Source organism: Callorhinus ursinus, unplaced genomic scaffold, assembly GCF_003265705.2.
Source record: "Callorhinus ursinus isolate GAN/ISIS: 27379988/994484 unplaced genomic scaffold, GSC_fseal_2.0 scaffold15, whole genome shotgun sequence".
In the NCBI taxonomy this organism is placed as follows: Eukaryota; Metazoa; Chordata; class Mammalia; order Carnivora; family Otariidae; genus Callorhinus; species Callorhinus ursinus.
The window spans coordinates 2,774,672-2,783,740 of NW_027397077.1; the positions used below are offsets into that span (position 1 = coordinate 2,774,672).

Below are 9,069 nucleotides of genomic sequence, written 5' to 3' on the forward strand. Positions count from 1 at the left end.
AAGCCAGGTTAACCCTGCTTCAGAGGGAGAGCCTCGGAGCAGGTGACAGCAATCCTTTGAGGGCTTTAGGCCTCAGGATAAAGCCCAGAACTTGACAGTGGAGCAGATCTCTGACACTGAATGCGCCCATTTAACTTTATGTATGAGGAAACTGAGCCCAGAGAGGTCAGATGACCTCTCATCTGACCACAGCCTATACATGACCTTGCCTATACATGACCTTGCACCCAGGAGTAAAGTGCCCTTCACGCTCCATTGGCCTGTCTTCTTCCACACCTTTACCTGCTAAAATTAGATTGAGATGAAAACTGGCAAAGGTCTGGCATACAGCAGTGGTCCGTAAACTTTGTTGCATATTAGAATCACTTGGAGAGCTTAAAATAATACTGATGTTTGGCTGCATACAAGATCAACGGAATCACAATTTCTGGGCTGAGTCCCAGGTGACTGGGGTACCGGAATCAATGCAAACAGCTTGACTTGTCTGTGCCTGGGAGTGGGGAAGGGTGGAAGGGGACAAGTGGCCTGGAGGGTCCAGTCCCCTTCTGACATCCTGTGGGCCCGTGATTCCGGTAGGGGGAAGCTGTGGGGCAGGGGGATTGCTTGGGTCTACTGGGATTTAGGACTGTTTTCAAGTGGGGCCTGCACCTCCCAGAGAATTTTGATGGTCTACAAATTATTTCTGCATCCAGAGGAGCTGGACCAGTCCACCAAGCTCTCTCAATGCTGCCATTTAGAAATAAACTCAGTGCTTGGGAACAGGGGAAGGGTTGACTGTGTTCCAGGAAATTTCTACCTCGCCTCTGGGGAATATTCTGACAGTGTCTCTGAAGATGGAGACAAATGTCTTCTTTGGTTAAGAAGTCTTTGGATGATTTGAACATAGGTTTACAAGTTACTGTTTTGGTAAGGTAGAAAACTTTAGTATTAAAAATTAAGAGCCAGGGCGCCTGGGTGGCTCAGTTGGTTGAGCAACTGCCCTCGGCTCAGGTCATGATCCTGGAGTCCCGGGATCGAGTCCCATATCGGGCTCCCTGCTCAGCGGGGAGTCTGCTTCTCCCTCTGACCCTCCCCCCCTCATGTGCTCTCGCTCTCTCTCAAATAAGTAAATAAAAATCTTTTAAAAAAAATTAAGAGCCAATTTTATGATTTTAGAGCCAAATATACTTAGATTGACTGATAAATTGTTTAATGCAGACACTGGTAAGAATAAAAGCTAAGGGATAAGGAGCTTTAACATTAATTTCTATTTTCATAAATTTTACATCCATTATAGTCTAAAACTGGGGTCTAACTATGTCTATATATTTCTATGTATCTCTATATAGCTTTGAGATGTGTGTCACTTTTTGGTAGGTGCCAATTCTCCTGCAGCACCCATACTTTCTTCCCTTTGGAGAAGTTGTAACACTTGTTCATACTAGTGTAAGTAAAGAAAAAATGTTTGGGTGGCTAGGGCCTCTGTAATGTGGTCGAAGAAGAGAGGGAGTTGGCTAAGAAGGCTGGTCCCTGGCTCCCTGGGCTTCTGCTTGGACATCTGGGAAACCCTCATTCATTCTTGACCAAGAAACAGGGGGCCTAGAAGAATGGGGTAAGCAGCCCTAGCCAGATGCCCTCCATGCAATTCTCTCAGCTTATATCATAAGTATGGATTACCCTCAAAGATCTTCAAAGTTCTGGGTTCTTCTGATTTCTTTAGTTTTCCTAGGAGTCTTGCCAGGGATGTCACAAACTAAATCAGTCTACTAAAAGATTTTGTAGAGTGATTATATATTTTTACGTCTGCCATGATCTTCCATCTTCTCAGTCCCTGAGATAGCTATCTGTTTTTGGTGAGAAAATATTTTAAAGAATGGTTATATATTATTTTACAATATACAATTTTATATAGTGATTATTTTATAGTTACGTTATTAATCTCATAGAACAGTTATGTACATATATATTTTTGATAGAGCACGAGCACATGAGTGCTTGCTGGGGGCGGGGGAGAAGGGGCAGAGGTGGAGAGGGAGAGAGACAATCTGGGTGGGCCTCGATCCCATGACCCTGGGATCATGATCTGAGTCGAAATCAAGAGTGGGAGGCTTAAACTGACTGAGCCACCCAGGCACCCCAATTATATATTTTAATATTACAGACTTTGCTATAGGCCTCCTGTGAGGTCAGCTTTTACCCACAGGGCAGCTCTACCCATGGATGGGCCTTCCCAGGGGCTGCTGAATCCAATGGCCCAGTGCGGTGCAACAATGGGCCAGTTGCAACAACTGTCAACTGTGATGGCCACATACGACTCAGACGGAGCCTTCCATAGGCTGCACCACAGTTCAACTTCAACCTCTGATCAATCCTGCTTCCTCCCTACCCTGCCACAGAGGTTGACAGCTAATCTATATCCTGCTTGCCGAAATCAATCTCAACACCTGCTCCCAGAGAAACTAACTCAAGACAGATGGGAGTGGGAAGGAAGGCACTTTGGAGAGGGATTTTGGAACTAGATTGCTCCCTGGTTGGCTGGCAATGAGATCCCCCTCACGGACTAGATGGAACACCCATGCACCTATACATGCACCTATATACCCATACAAGATACAGCTGGCAGTCTAAGCATTAACACTCTCACAGGTCATGGGATAGTAGTTGCTGGTTGCCACTGAAGCAAACAGAGATGCTTTGTGTAGCAAGAAAGCTGAGACCCAGACCCAGGACTAATTAGAGTGGCCAAGCTCTTGGTAAGGTTAGTCAGCTACCCACAGTAGATCTGTTAGGCTGTGCGGTGTGCATGTGTTTGTGTGTGTGTGTGTGTGTGTGAGAGAGAGAGAGAGAGAGACCCTAAAACTTGGTTTTGGGGGCTTTGGGTGGATGCCCCTAAACTTTCAACCAGACTCCTTGGAGCCTGCAGAAATGGCCCACCCCATCCCTATTAAAAACAAGTGCTGTCTCTCCATTCTCTTTCTACAACTAGAACAATTGTTCTAGCTCTTCTTTCTTCCCAACTCCCGCCTTTTCAGCTACCAGTGGGAGGGAAATTGGTAGCCCCAAATAAGCAGGTAAAATGGGCGCCAGATTCGGAGGAGCAGAAGTAGTCCGTTTTCGTTAGAGCCCTAAAGTGCGGCTGGCTGTCTCCTTTTCCGGATGACGACAAAAGTTCTGACTGTCACTGAGGGCTTTCCGGGGTCAGGGAAGCTGCCGGACTCTTGCTAATTCAATTTTTTCCATTCCAGTCTCTTCCCTATCATCTCCCCCTTCACCCTGGAACATGTTCAAGAAATTTGATGAAAAAGAAAATGTGTCTAACTGCATCCATTTGAAAACCTCAATTATTAAGGGTATTAAGAACCAAGTGATAGAGTAATTTCCAGGTGTGGAACTATGGCTTAATCATATAATGCCTAAGAAAGAGCCTGTCAAAATATGCGGTGCCATGAACATATAGAAATCCTTACAGTGAATGGAAAGTTACTATTTTTTAGACAAAGAGAAGGGCCTTTTTATCCAACCCTAAGTTTACTTCACAAATATCCTTTTATTCTGTTGCACCAGCAGGTTGATAAAGGAGCCATCAAATATGTACTCAGCGGAGTAAATATCATGTGTCCAGGCTTAACTCTTCTCCTGGAGCAGTCGATAGGATCGTTGCAATCATGGCAGAAGGAAAACAGCATGCTCTGTGTGTTGTAGTCATGAAGATGTCTGCAGAAGATATTGAGAAAGTCAACAAAGGAGTTGACATTGAAAATGTCCATTATTTAAATGATGGTCTGTGCCATATGAAAATATATAAATGAGCCTCAAAACAAATACACTTGGGCAAAATATGGATATAGTGCATTATGTGTTTTTGTCTGCGTGTGACAGCATGAAGACAATACTTCTGTGGCTATGCTAAATACAATGGATGCTAAAAAAGAAAAAAAAAGAAAAGAAAGAAGCACTTGTTATCATCTTGCTTGGAGACAATGCAGACATCTCTCTCTGCAAGACTGCATCACTTCCCATAAGACCTGTACCTGTCTTCTCTCCTAGTCATCAGGCTATAACTCCCCCAGAAGAGCTGCATGACCCAGCTGGGAGAAGACATGTGGGGCTGAATTTTCAGGGTGTTTGGCCCATGCCCAGACCACAAAGATGGGGAGCTCTCCTGAAATACAAGATTTAACACCCTGGCAAGTGCTCCAGGAGATAATGTGACCCCAATACTGGGACGGCTCTTAGAAGCATGGAGAAAGTTACGGCCTGGGCTAAGTGAAGTTGAAATGCCAGAATGGCTGACAGCGGAGGGGGTGGGACAAGATGTCATATGGAGCTGTGGCACTTGCCAGAGCAAGGATCATAATGCATGCCCCTGGGGCTCTGGATTGAGGCTGTGCTGTCCACAGTGGAGGGGTATGTACCTTTATAAAGCCTCTGGAATTCTTACTGGGCCGTTGTAGAGACAGAATACTGATCCATGGGAAACCAAATGGCCACATGCTGATATGTTCGTCATGAGCTGAGTTTTATGGGATGCACCAAGGCTTAAGGCCAGGCAGGGCCAGTGCCATGTTTACTGCTGGGATCAGGCACAAATGTCAGAGGGCACAGGTGATCTGTATGAGAAAGTGGCCCAGAACCCGTGTCACCCACCACTGCTGCACCAACACTCTACTTCAGCTCACACCTATGGCTATATGGCGGATTCCCTATGTCCAAGCTTGGTTGTGTGTGGGTGTGCAAACTGAAATGCAGACAGCAACCTCACTGGAACCTCACCCAGCAGTGGCTCAAAAAGACAGTGGTGAGGGAAAATACCTCTAAATGGGGAATATGCCTGGTCATCCACCTGGGGTAGGAGAAGTGGATCAAGGTTAGAATTCATACTGACCTATGGCAGTGGGGAATGACCTGGCTGGCTTGTGAGGGGCCTGGAAGATTGGGGATGAGGAGGTGTAAAGTGGAGGCATGTGGGTGGATGACTGGGAAATTGTACACATTTTTGTGTCATGTTAATGCCCATCGGAGAGCATCCAGCACAGAAGAAGAACTAAAGAACTAAGACAGCTGATGTTGGCCAGTCTTGGTCATTGGCCACTCCAGTACTGGCACAACTGACACATGAATTAGAGTGGCCACAGTATGAGAGATGGAGCTCATTAGCATGGAATGAAACTTGTTAAGGCTGATTTAACTGTTGTCATCACTGAATGCCCAGCTTGCCTGCAAGACACCAGCACTGAGCCACCTGCAAGGCATCATTCCCAAGGACACCAGCCAGTTAGCCACTTAGCAGCAAGTTGACGGTTTTCATAGGAATGGACATTCTGGGTCTGAGTTTGCTTTCCTGCTTGTAGGTCCTCAGGCAGCATCACTCTCTGAGGCTCATGGAGCATCTGGCCCATTGGTATGGGGTGCCTCAGAGCACAGCACCAGACCAGAAGACACTCCCCCTCCCCCTCTCCCCCCCCCCCACACACTGAAGGAAGTGCAGGAATGGGCCCATGACTGTGGGATCCTCTGGCTGAGTCACAAATGGTACCTCCAGAGGCTGCCTGCTTGATGGACTGTTAGGGCGGTCTGTGGTGTGGGTGAAGTGCCAGTTTGGAGGTACACGCCATGAAGATGGGTACTGTCTTCTGATTCGGTAGTGAATCAGTGCTGAAGATAGCAATCTGGATGCTCTCTACAATTCAGCAATGTAATAGCTAGAGCAATCTGGTCAGTTTTCTCTGAAAATCATAGCAGCATTTAAAGGGTCTCCCTCGGGTACCTGGATGTCTGAGTCGGTTGGGCGTCTGCCTTCAGCTCAGGTCATGATCCTGGAGTCCTGGGATTGAGTCCCACATCGGACTCTCTGCTCGGTGGGGAGTCTGCTTCTCCCTCTGGCCCTGCCCCATCTCATGCTCTCTCTCTCTCAAATAAATGAATAAAATCTTTAAAAAAATAATAATAAAGGGTCTCCCTCGTCCCAAATACTGATGCAATGGATCATGTATTGTTTTGGAGGGATGCCTGCTGGGGAGGCATGGAGGTGTGTGTATGTGTGAAAAGCAAGGAAGAGGAGGGGTTGTAGGTTTCAGAATCTAGCAGCTAGAAAGTCTAGATCCAGCTACTGTTCTGAAAGACTGCACAGTTGGTGCTGCTGACCTCAGCACAGGGCCCCCTCAAGTCTCAAGGTTTTGGGGTTGAGAGTTAACAGATTTAAATGAATAAATTGCACCAAGACTTTCTAAATAAGAGAGCCTGAGCCTGGGGCATTGTTAGAAATATCACAGTGAGTTTAAATGATACAGAGTCAAACAACTCTTTACAAGACTCTTTAAAAAAAAAAAAAAGATTTGGGCGCCTGGGTGACTCAGTCGTTAAGCGTCTGCCTTCGGCTCAGGTCATGATCCCAGGGTCCTGGGGTCGAGTCCCACATCGGGCTCCCTGCTCAGCGGGAAGCCTGCTTCTCCCTCTCCCACTCCCCCTGCTTGTGTTCCTGCTCTCACTGTCTCTCTCTGTCAAATAAATAAATAAAATCTTAAAAAAAGATTTATTTATTTATCAGAGAGAGAGCACAGCATGGGGGGAGGGACAGAAGGAGAGGGAGAAGGAGTGGAGCAGACTTCCCACTGAGTGGGGAGCCTGGCACGGGGCTCGATCTCACGACCCTGAGATCATGACCTGAGTTGAAATCAAGAGTCAGACGCTCAACCAACTGAGGACCGAGGTGGTCAACGGGCTCTTGAAAGAAGTGGAGACAAAATACATGAAGCTACTTCAGTTCTGATACCTTTTGAGGATTTGGGGGCAATGATACATGATGGAAACACACTTTCTATGTTCAGTTACTGACCACTCTTAGGAACATTACTGCTGAATTGTCTTGATAGAGCAGATGTTTTCAAAATATGTCTTCTTGGGTGATCCAGAATAGCTTCACTTTCATCTGCTTCCTATGAACCGGTGGCGGGGGGCGGGGGGAGTAGTAATTGTTCCAGGGCTGACAACATCTAGAGGCCATGGAGGGAGCAATGAATGAACATGAAAGAAATGATCAAATCCAGTGTAATAGTAAAATGATTCTATAGAGAAATGGTAAAAGGAATTAATTGCTCCATGTAGCAATGCTCCCTCTTCCCATGTTATATGTTTATATAAAAGAAAAGAAATCTTCTTGAATAGATATTGTAAATCAAAACTTGGATCTGAACAGGCTGGAGAATTTTTTTGGAAAGGATTTTCTCCCTAAAAAGATTATTATATGTATTTTTAAAGATTTATTTATTAAAAATCTTTATTAAAAAGTTATATTTATTGGGGTGCCTGGGTGGCTCAGTCATTAAGCATCTGCTCAGCGGGAAGCCTGCTTCTCCCTCTCCCACTCCACCTGCTTGTGTTCCCTCTCTCGCTGTCTCTCTCTCTCTGTCAAATAAATAAATAAAATCTTTTAAAAATGTTATATTTATTTAAATATTCTCTACACCCAACATGGGGCTCAAACTCATGACCCTGAGATGAAGTCACATCCTCTTCTGACTGAGCCAGCCAGGCACCCCTCTATAGGATAAAGTTCTAAAGGATTTGTAACTTGGAGTATTTCTAACTGGAAGAGTATTTGATGCTACCAGTAAGATAGGGTGTTGCTGAATCCTACTGAGGCTTCTAGCAACAATCCTTTCTGTCTTAAAGGTCAACCTCTCCTCTACCAGATCTTTCCCCAGTCTGTGTTTAGAAACATTGTCTAATCTCCTCTACCCTCAGAAGCCCTCTGTAATCTGCCCTTCTTCTCAGCTACTGCCTTTGTTCTCATGCCCATCACAGACTCACTGGGTCTATGCTTGCTATCTCTACTTTTCCCTCTACCCATCACTCCTCAACCCACTCCATTTAGAGCTAGAGTCAACATGGCCAGATAACTTCTTGAATCTAGAAAAATGGATCATAGATGATTCTGAACAACTGAGCCTGGGTACCCAGGAAAGAGGGGACATCCACAGGGAAGTTTGAAGTAGCTGGTGGAGGAGGAGAGGGAGAGAAGTGTGGTTTTATCCATGATAACCATTCATGTGAAGACGCTACAGAGCCCAGATGTGAGGGCAGGAGAAATCAGGGCTGGAGATGAGTACTCGGGAGTCAGAATAATGGTTGAACTGAGAGGTAGGAGCTCCACAGGTACCAATGCTTCTCTGTCCTCCGGGATGTTCTGCTTCTAGGTCAGTCGGAACTCCCACACTCATTCCGTGTGTGACATTGGGCCTGAAGCCTGGCCTCTGTGAGCCTGTTTCTTCATCTGCGAAGTGTGAAAACTCCACCCGTCTTACAAGGTCTCTGAGGACTCAGTGTCATACTACTATCATCATGTTATCGCCCTCACCTCTCCAGGTAGAGCAGAGCAGAAAACTCAGCACATTTCTTTCCTCTCTTCAGCCTCATCTCCATTCTGTGAAGTCTGGTCCATAGACAGTTATCCCTCTATTTCCCAGATGAGGAGACAGAGGCCCAAAGAGGTACTGTCTTGCTCAGGAGCCCACAGTGGAAAGGCCACTTTCCCCTCCCTGCCAGAGGCCAGGCCCCAGGTGCCTTCACCCTTACTCTCAGCCCTACCACTGACAAGAGTCCTGCTCATCGAGCTCTTTATGTGTATCCTGGGCCAAGCTGCGGATGGAGTGGCATGAGGTGTCTTGGCAGCCTGGTTGAGTGGCACCTGCCTACCCCATCCCCACTGGAGTCTCTGGCCCCCAGGCTGGAACTGAGGCCATGTCAAAGGCTTCACCTCCCTGGAGAACCCCTTAGGCCATGCTCTGCCCTGCAGAGTGCCTCAATTCACTGTCTGAAGATGTGAGAGAAAGTTTCCAGGTGAGTAGGTCTCTCTCTGTAGAAGGATCAGGGTGAATGAGGGAGAACTTCTTGAGGATTTGGTACTCCTGAGTATGGGAAGAGAATGAGCTGTGCAGTGGGGAGCTGGAGCCTTATTTGCTCTAGCTTCAGTCCCCCTCAATTTAAATCATCTCTCCTGGATGCCCAGGGAGCCCCAGAAGGGCCTATTCAGGACCCAAAGGGTAACACTCCCAGGTAGAAGGGTTTTAGCTCACCCTAAAGAAGGAGCCA

The 9,069-nt window shown here is 46.5% G+C and overlaps 1 pseudogene; it reads left to right on the plus strand.

Annotated features, from left to right (window-relative positions):
• Positions 1 to 3,236: 3,236 nt before the first annotated feature.
• On the plus strand, positions 3,237 to 5,933 carry LOC141374187 (malignant T-cell-amplified sequence 1-like; annotated as a pseudogene).
• Positions 5,934 to 9,069: the final 3,136 nt, after the last annotated feature.